This window comes from Lutra lutra, chromosome 4 (assembly GCF_902655055.1).
Source record: "Lutra lutra chromosome 4, mLutLut1.2, whole genome shotgun sequence".
In the NCBI taxonomy this organism is placed as follows: Eukaryota; Metazoa; Chordata; class Mammalia; order Carnivora; family Mustelidae; genus Lutra; species Lutra lutra.
The window spans coordinates 17,468,286-17,475,851 of record NC_062281.1 but is presented as its reverse complement, the minus strand read 5'-3'; the positions used below and the strand labels follow the sequence as shown (position 1 = coordinate 17,475,851).

The 7,566-nt window shown below is 55.9% G+C and overlaps 1 non-coding gene across 1 annotated transcript; it reads right to left on the bottom strand.

Moving 5' to 3' along the window:
- Positions 1 to 1,976: 1,976 nt before the first annotated feature.
- Positions 1,977 to 2,049, bottom strand: TRNAM-CAU (transfer RNA methionine (anticodon CAU)). The gene has a single exon. It is a non-coding gene; the product is annotated as a tRNA-Met (tRNA).
- Positions 2,050 to 7,566: the final 5,517 nt, after the last annotated feature.

Genomic DNA, 7,566 nt, shown 5'->3' with positions numbered 1-7,566 from the left:
AATGTTCCCTGTGATGGGAGGGTTGTGACAACGCGGCCATCTGCAGAGGCCATGAAGTCACTACGAGACTCTGCACTCTGGACACACAGCTGGGGCAGTAGCACTGGCTGTCCCCACACACTCCCGCTGACCCACAGGGAAGCAGGAGCCAGAGGAGCAAAACAGCACCTTGGGAAGGAGGAAGAGACGGCCCATTCCTTCCTCCTGGGCCGTCCTCCGGCGTCCCCTACTGCCAGTTTGGCATCCTGCACCCGGCGGAAGGGCTCCAGGAGCCGCGTGGGTCACTGCTGCTCTCAGTTTACCCTGCTGACACAGAAATGTGGACGCAGTGTGGGTGTCTTTATAATCGGGTTCAGATGCCAAAGGTTGCCTGGCATGATGTAGATGAAGGTATCCAGAGGCTTAGGAAGGTAGGAACGCAGGCGTGGGTGGATCACGTAGGAACTTGTCGCTCATGGGCTCTGGAAGATGCTCCCTTCCAGAAGGACCTGCCAACTTGAAAAGCTCGGTGGTTCTGTGGGTGAGACAGTGCCAGATGCCTCTGCTGACAGGCTCCCTGATTTCAGGGGAGTTAAGGGGGTTCCGTAGCGATCTGCTACCAAGGACAAATCATTCGGAGTCGTGGGCAGAGGAGAAGCAGTAGTAGTGGGGGTTGGGGGCTGTTGGTCATAGATTATGTGGTCCCTAAGAACGAAGCAGTTGGCCTCTCCTAAAATGTGGCTCGATGCAGGTAACAGGAAATCTTCGGATCTGGTGGCTGAAAACCTGCCTTGAGTCACCACAGTGGAGAGCCTGCCTGTCGCCCTTTCCAGACCTAAACTTATTTCCAGATCCAAAGTCTCCTGATCCAAGCCAAGCCAGGTCCCCCCTGCTCCCCCACACCCCCGCCCCAGGAAGGATCCTGCAACAGCGAGTGTCACGTATTATGCTATAAATAACCCCCAAGTCTTCCCAAAGGGACCTGTTGCCATTCACCTGAAGGACTGGACCCAGCCCTTCCAGGGGCTCCGAGACACGGGCTCCAAATTGACACTAACTCCCGTGTCCCCCGAAGTCAGGGCTATCGGTGGCAGGTGGTGTGGTTTGGGGCCCAGCAGGAGTCACAGCGGAGGCAGGGGGCCGTGAAGCCGGCTGTGGTTGTTTTCCGAGTACCTGAACCATCATCGGGCCCAACCTGGCTGACAAACGGCAGGATCTCCGCGCTGGCACCACGATGCGTTGGATAAGGGGCCTTATGGCAAAAAGAAGGCCGGGAGAGCCTCTGGAAGGTGCTCCCTATCAGGACCGTGGAAGTACTCTCGCGCCCGTCGGGGGAATTGCAGAGATTAGTGCCGCATCAGAAGGCTGCAGGATGAAGGGGCGATCACAGCCAGCACATCGCCGTCGGGTTTGCCGTGCAGGAACCGTGGGGACCACCGCCGTGGCCGGTGCACCTGCTTCGGCCGCAGTGGCAGCAGGGCCCCGGGTTCCCGCCCCGCCGGCAGCCGTCGGCAGCCCCTGCTAGGAGCGCTCCCCACCCCCTCCCCTGCCCCCTCGGGTCCCGCCGCCTCCCAGCGCCGCAGGCCCACGCTGCCCGGTGGTGCTCAGTGCCCTCCGCCGCCTGGCCGCCCGCGACGGGCCGGCCTCCGGGGCCAGGGCGGAGCGACCCGGGAGGGCGGGGTGGCAGGGGTACTGCGCGCTGGGGAAGCTGCGGTTCTTTGCCAGCTGCTTACGGGGTCGCGGCCAGTGTGCCGCGTGTGTCCCCCTATCGTCGTGCCTCGGCCTTCCTTCCAGTCCTCAGTCCCGGGCCCGAAACAGGGAAGGGAGACTTGACAGCGCGCGAGGACCGGGTTTTCGGGCAGGCGAGGCGAGCCCAGCGTCGCACCGGAGACCCGTCTGCGGAAAAGCGCGGACTCGGGGGTCTCCCTGTGCACCCGCGGGCAAATAAAATCCGTCGTTCTGGCTGGAGTGGAGACTTAGAGCCAACAAAAGTATTGTGCCCCGTGTGAGGATCGAACTCACGACCTTCAGATTATGAGACTGACGCGCTACCTACTGCGCTAACGAGGCACCTACTTCTACATTTCCGCCGGAGGATAATGAAGCTAGTGCTGGCGCCCGGTGCGCATGCTCAGACGAGAAACTGCGGTTTCATTTGGTCTGCTCTGAGTTTCCGGACGCCAGCGCCAACGCGGGTGCAGACCACCTCCAGCCGGCTCTCGAGTCTTCCTCTGCTTGCTGGACTGTCAGTCAGCAAACACTGGGGTTTGCTTGACCCCACTGGGCTGAGTAGAGAGGACACGGAGATTTGGGATTCTTCCTGCTTCTATACTGTCTTATTTTTTAAATAGTGCGTTTGAAGCGTTTGCATACTCGGAATCTCGAGAAACACTCACTGGGCACCTACTGTATTCCCGGCCCTATGCTGGGTGTTCACAGGGACATCCCCAGCCTCCAAGGGTTGGAGTGGAGGCGCAGGTGCATAATGATTTGAAAACACACACATTAAAAAAAAAAAAAAAAAGAGGGAGAGAGAAAAGAAAAAGAAAGAAAAGAAGAGAAAAGAAAGGAAGGAAGGAAGAAAGGAAGAAAGAGAAGAAAGAAAGAAAAACACACACATCCAGGCAAGCACACACGCACGCCTTTCTGGCCCCACCGCCGACCCCGGATCCAGCCGGGGCCCCGCCCCTCCCGGCGCCCCAGGTTTGCCGGCGGCCCGGAGCTCGCCGGCCGGCCGAGGCCACTCGGATGCGACCGCAGCTCGGAAACAGCCTCAGCACCTTGGAAGCCCCCCCGCCCCGCCCCCGCCACCATCCTTCCCCCAACCCCCAGTCCTTTACATGAGCTCATTAACTACCTTCATTGTTAAGGGAAACTATGTCACTACCATGCATGGAAAATGGGTGGGTTGGTTTGTTTTCAACACACAGGTGAAAATAAACACATTACTATTAAACTAGAAAATACTCTCCCACGTACCATCTAAAAGCAGCCGCATCACGGCTCACTTAACATCTGTGTATTTCTATGTCAATTTTACCTTCAAAAACGTAAATTAAGAGTGAACTCCAGCCAGCGACAGGCTTGCAGAAGGGCTTTGGAGGAGTGTCCCGACGGTTGCCAAGCTTCGGGTGCTTTTGAGAAGCCAGCAGTTTGCTGGCCCGCGGGCCTCGAGGACAGCGAGCCCTGAGATGTTCACGTCGATCCAGGCGCGGGGGCACACTGGCGCGCACTGCACAAGTCTTTCAACGTTTTTCTATTTTCCTGAAATTTGTCGTTATAAAATGTTGTGGGAGGAGTTTTTTAAATCACCCAGAACTGGGGAGCTACGGTGGGATGTGGAAGGGAACGAATGGCCATGAGTGTGAGGAGGGAAATGCCATTGTCATCTTCAGAGCGGGCACCAGAACTCCCGGGAGTTGGTGGGGAGAAGTCAGAGGTGGGGTGGGTGACAGATCTCTATACTGGAGAAAGACCCCTGGAGTGGGAGGTCAGCGCGACCCACAGGGGGAAAGACAGAGCGAGCTCCTGGGCAGGTGGGGCTGGGGTGACCAGATGGGGGGAGGGGGTGGGGGACAACTCCTAAGGGCACCTTCAAGTCTCCTTAGGAGGAGTCGCGGGGTGGAGCAGGCAATCCTGGGGGAGTTTCCCCCACGCTCACCGTCCCCAGTGGAAGCCCCACGATCACGCAGTCCTCCTACCCACTCTCCCGGGGAGGTGGGGCTGGGGGGTACCTCACAGGGGTTATGCTCCAGGTGCGGTCGCTGGGGCCCCAGGACAGCCCGCGGGTGCAGGACGGCGAAGGATGGGGCAGAGGGGACAGAGAGGGAAGCCCCCAACACACACACACACACACACACACACACACTCATAGGAAACTTTATGGGGTCCCTGTCGACCACAGTTACAAATGACTCTCTCCTGCGTCCCCGAAGGCCAACGGACAAACTCGCCCCTCCAGGGTTACGCCCTCAAGTCGTGTTAGAACTGCAAAATCTTGGAAAGCGCCCACGTCCATGAACAGGGAAGTGGCCAGAGGAATGAGGGTCCGTCCAGAATGAAAACAAGAACAGGGGAGGCTCCGTGCCTGATGTGAAACGAGTGAAGAAAGCAAGGGCAGAACCGGGTGTGGGGTGCGCTGCCATTACCGTATGAAGGGGGGCAAGAGTGTTCATAGTTGCTAGTGTTGGCACGTTAAATCTTTGAAAGGACACACAGACAACCAAGATCAATGATTAATACGTGCTGGGGGAGGTGGAAACTGCATGGTTGAAGGCAAGGATGGGATGAAGACTTTCAAAAAAGTGAACTTTTACGTTAGCAGTTTTAGATTTACAGAGAAATCCTAGATAGTAGAGCTCCCATAAAGACCACTCCCAGTTTCCCCTTTTACTAACATCCGACATTAGTGGGGTATGTTGGCTACAATTAATGAACCAGTGCTGATATAGTATTGCCTGAAGTCCCTCCTGATTCAGATTTCCCTTATTTTCCCCAAAGGTCCTTTTTCTGTTCCAGGATCCCTTGCAGGATCCCACGTTTAATGGGATCCTCCCATGCCTCCTCCTTAGGCTGCTCCTGGCTGGGTTAGTTTCTCAGACTTGCCTTGTTTTCGATGACCTTGACAGCTTTGAGGAGGACGGTCAGATATTTTATAGACTGACCCTCAGTTTGGGGATTTGTGGTATGCTCTTCCCGGATGAAGACTTTTCACAGTATATCTTTGAGTAGTTGAAAATAAGCTATTTGAACAATGTTCACCTATTTAAAATTTTGAATCAATTAACCTAAAAGACCCAAAACTGCAGGAACAAGGAAAGGGGGAGAAGGAAGGAAGCAGAGGGGAGGAAACGGGGAGAAGAAGGGAGGAAGGAAGCAGAGGGGAGGAAACGGGGAGAAGGGACCAGAGGAAAGGAAGGCGGAGGAGAGTGAGGAGGGGAGGGTGAAGATGAAGGAGAGGGAGAAGAAAAGGTGAAGAGAAAGGGAAGGAGGGAGAAGAGAAAGCGAGGGGCCGCCCTGCGTTGGGCTCCCGCGCGGTCTACCCACGGCCGCCAGGGGGCGCTTTGCCCTGCGGTCCCCGCCGTCACCCAGGCTGGTGGGTTTGTCCTGACGCTGGAAGGCGGGCCCGTCGTGTGGTTCTAGAGTTTCCCTGGGTCCGCAGCCTGGGAACAAGGGCGGGGGGAAGGGGAGCGGACGCGGGGAGGGAGGGGCGCGGCCATCTGGTCAGGCTCGGGACACTGCGCCACGACCGCGCGCTGGGCCCCCACCCCGGGGGACCGCATCATCGGCGTCCAAACCTACTTATGGGAGCGGACCACAGGGGCGACGATCCGGGGTCGGAGGGAGGAGCGGGCCCGTATTGCACTAAATAAAATATCTTCATGTTTTAAACACGTGTGCCACAAGTTTTCAAAGACTTTTCTGAGCGAGTCCGAGCTGGGATGCCCAACCTGCTTCCTCCCTGCCTCCATAAGGCCGACACGCGCCAGCAGAACCCCGGCAGGAGCCCAACACCCACCCCCACTCCCCACGCGCCCCGCCCCGCTCTTGGATCCCGCGCAGGGAGCGAGGGAACCCTTGACTGCCTGTGTCCGGACTGCGTCTGGAGTAAGGGGTGGTCAGTGTCACCTGCCCACCAGGGTCGCAGACGCAGATCCGCGGCCTGGCTGGTGGTGAGTGATGATGGCCGAGGACCCACAGGGCCTCAAGTGGTGTCAGTGCAGGGGAGCCCCAGACAAGCCCTTTCCACCTGTCGGCCCTTTGGACGGGCGAGGCCGGGCCTGACTTTTCCACGGTCAAGCACCTTGTTTGGGACAGGGATCTCTTCCTTGCCGTTCTTCAGCTAAGCCGTCACCCCTGTGAGGGCCTATTGAGCCAGAGCAGCTCCATCGGGTCAAACAGTGATTTGTTGTTTATGCAGGAAAACTTAAACTGACCCTGCCCTGCACGCCCCCCGCCCCCCTCAGGGAACTTAAAAACAAGTGGGGGAAACCAGTCCCAGGTAACAAAGCCCAAATACAAGGGTGGGTCAGGCCAGGTGGAGGTATCCAGTCAGTGGGGGCGCATACTGTCTCCCTAGCTACCAAGGAGTATGGGCCCTGCCCTTTGGGGGGCCTTTTGGGTGCCAATTCTGACCAAGGTGATAGGCTGGCTCAAATATCTGCGATAGGGTAAATTGTAATTCAGTTGGTCACTTATGTGTGACTTAGCATGACTGTGCAGTTTTTTCTGTGTGTTACAATCTCATTGGCCACCTGTGCGTGGCCAGGCCCAACACATGGGCTTTGCCCTTAAAAGCTAGTCTGTAAGGCAGAGAGAGGTGACCTCTTTGCAAGAGACAGCCTTGGCCGCTAGGTTTGATTCTTGATTCTTTTTTTTTTTTTTTCTTAAGATTTTTATTCATTTGACAGACAGAGATCACAAGTAGGCAGAGAGGCAGGCAGAGAGAGAGGAGGAAGCAGGCTCCCCACCAAGGAGAGAGCCCGATGTGGGGCTCGATCCCAGGACCCTGGGATCATGACCTGAGCCGAAGGCAGAGGCTTTAACCCACTGAGCCACCCAGGCGCCCCTTGATTCTTGGTTCTTGGCACAAAATAAAGCTTTGCTTGACCTTCACTTTGTATCAGTCTCGCTCCTTTGATTACGGACCCAACAACCCCCTCTGCAAGAATCGGATCCCCATTTCTTTCCTCATCTGCTTCCTTCCTTCTCTACCCCCCACCCTTGGGTGGATGCAGGTGCTGTTCCCTCCCGGCTGAACACTTCCTCTGTGGCCGCTCACGTACTCCTGGAGCAACCAGGAGGGCTTGGTACCGCCCCGTCCTTCACTTATAGGTGGGCAAACTCAAACTGAGGGCAAGGAGGGGACCTGCTCAAGCTGGAACCGCTGGTTGCAGGGGAGGCAGGACCCCATGCAAGTGAAACAACGCTGGCCTCTCTCCAGCCTCTCCTCACCCCCAGCAACAACTGGCCAACATGTTTCTCACGTGCACCCCCTAAAATAATTCTGAAACATCTAGGCACGTCCTCGAATAACGTTGATTCCTAAACTTTCTCATTGTAAGTTCAGTTTAAAAAGATGCAATTTGCAGGAAATGCAGATTTTCTAAAAATAAAACTATGGTTTTTTAAACATGCATCCGATGAAATAAAAACATCCTATTGGATTCCATACAAACCACTATTTTTTTTTTAAGATGTTTAAAAAATTTATTTGGGAAAGACCGTGTTGGGGGGTGGGGAACAGGAAGAAGGGTACAAGCAGACTTTGCTGAGCTTAGAGCCCCAGGAGGTTCTCGATCCCAAGGCCCTGAGATCATGACTGTAGCTGAAATCAAGAGTCAAATGCTCATCCCAGTAAACCACCCAGTCCTACCCCCAGCCCCCGAAACCCATCATCTATTTTATTTTATTTTTTTAAAGATTTTATTTATTTATTTGACAGACAGAGATCACAAGTAAGCAGAGAGACAGGCAGAGAGAGAGGGGGGAAGCAGGCTCCCTGCTGAGCAGAGAGCCCGATGTGGGGCTTGATCCCAGGACCCTGGGATCATGACCTGAGCTGAAGGCAGAGGCTTTAACCCACTG